The sequence below is a fragment of the Aspergillus uvarum genome (genome assembly GCF_003184745.1).
Source record: "Aspergillus uvarum CBS 121591 unplaced genomic scaffold BO82scaffold_134, whole genome shotgun sequence".
Taxonomy (NCBI): domain Eukaryota; kingdom Fungi; phylum Ascomycota; class Eurotiomycetes; order Eurotiales; family Aspergillaceae; genus Aspergillus; species Aspergillus uvarum.
This window is the reverse complement of record NW_020291431.1, coordinates 10189-12282: the sequence shown is the minus strand read 5'-3', so window position 1 is coordinate 12282 and position 2094 is coordinate 10189.

The following is a 2094-nucleotide window of genomic DNA, read 5'->3' as shown; positions in this document are numbered from 1 at the left end:
AAAGATTTAAAATCTAAAACTGGTTTACTTACTACAGTCCTAGTATAGTTATAAAATATAGTATAGAACTAAATAAAGACTTTCTAAAATAAATACAGCAGACTATTATAAAACTGCTAGAGCTAGAAGACAGATCTAAAGATAACTAGACCTACACCCTAGCAGCAGATATAGATTATTAAAAACTAATAAAATTTATATAAAAAAAATATATAAATTTCTACTTCAGCTAAAACTAAAAGTTTTTTTAAGAAAATATTTAACAGAAGAAGCTTAGGTATACTTTTAAAAAAAATAGTAGGTTTCTAACTATAAACTGCTTTATACAGATCTTATTCAAAGTAACTATAATTCTTTTATTATAAAATATTTTAGTTAAAAACAGATTTATTTTTTTTACTAGAATATACTTTTAGTCTAATATATCTTAGAATATATAAATATATATCTAAAACTATAATATCTGCAGTTATATAAAGCTATAAAAAGAATTAAAGTATAAATTACTAAAGCCGCTGCTAATATTAGATTAATCCTAGTAAGAACTAATAATAGATTTTATTACTAATTTATTTAAAAGTAAGTTATATATAAATATTCTGGTAATTATAAACAGACTAATAAAAAAAGTAATATTTTATATAATAAAAAAGATTACTGCTAAAGCTACAGCTAAGGCCCTAATTAAAACAGTTTTTAAATAATATAGTTTTTTAAAAACTATAGTTTTAGATTAAAACACCCAGTTTATAAGTTATATATAAAAAAGAATATATAATCTACTAAAGATTATAAAAAGATTATCTACAGCCTATTATTTTTAAATAAACAGAATAATAGAATATATAAATAGTACTGTTAAAGTATATCTAAAAGCTTATATAAACTATAATTAAAAAAATTAAATAAACTTACTGTTTTTAGTAGAGCTAGTAATTAACAGCTGTATAAGTACAGCTATAGGATTTTTACTATTTTTTTAAGCTATAGTTATAAGTTAAATCTAAATAGTTAAAAAATAGTTTAAAATATAGATCTGGAGGTTGCTGCCTCCAGCCCTATTTAATAAAAAGATATAATTATATAAAAAATATATAATATCTTAGACTGGGCCCAAAGTATTATAGCCTATATATAATAGAATACTAAAAGACAGGCTAATTAATTCTAATAAGCTGCTCTGTTGTATTAAAAAGGTAACTAAATATAGTTAAATTTATAAAATATTTATATAAATCACCCTAGTAAAAAGCTAGATTAGAAAAATATAAAATATATTATTTTAAAAAAAATAGGATTATATACTGTATAACTTAATATACTAAAAAGTATTTATTTTATATTTTATATTAATCTATTTTATCCAACAGCTGATAATATATTACTATTATAAAATAAAAAAAACTTATAACTACTGCCTATAATAGTTAACAGTAAAAAAGAATATAAGATTAAAAAATTTTTTAATAAATAGTTTATAATAAAAGGCTGGAAGAGCTAATTATAGTATTTTATTAAATAAAAAGACTATACAAAACTAATCTAAAAACCAGTTTTAGTATTTAATAATATAAAAGTAGTTATAAAATAGTAGCTGCAGTCCCAGCCAAACCCTAACTAACTACTAAATAATTAAAAGCTGGAATAAAAAAAAAACTATACTAATACTCTTCCCCCTCAGCTCTAGTTCGTACAAATCTAAAAAAAAAAAAGAAGAAAAAGAAACAAAAAAAAAAAAAGAAAGCCTTTTTTAATTTTTTAAAACTAACTAAAAAAAGCTGTACTTAATCTAATAAAGAAACTAAATACTATTATACTAAATTCAGCTTATATACTAATTTAATCTACTAATTTTTAAATGATATTTTAAGAAAAAGCAGTAATAGCTGCAGGCTTATATTTAGACTTATCTAGATTATAATAGCTATAATATATATTATAATCTTTAAACTTACAGTCTGTACAAGCCCTACTCTACAGCCAAGCTTACTAAACACCTTTTCTATTTAATAAATCATCTAGTCAAGATAAGGTTATCCTGTTAACCAGTAAACAGACTTCCTATTTAGGAAATTTATTAATATTTTATTTATT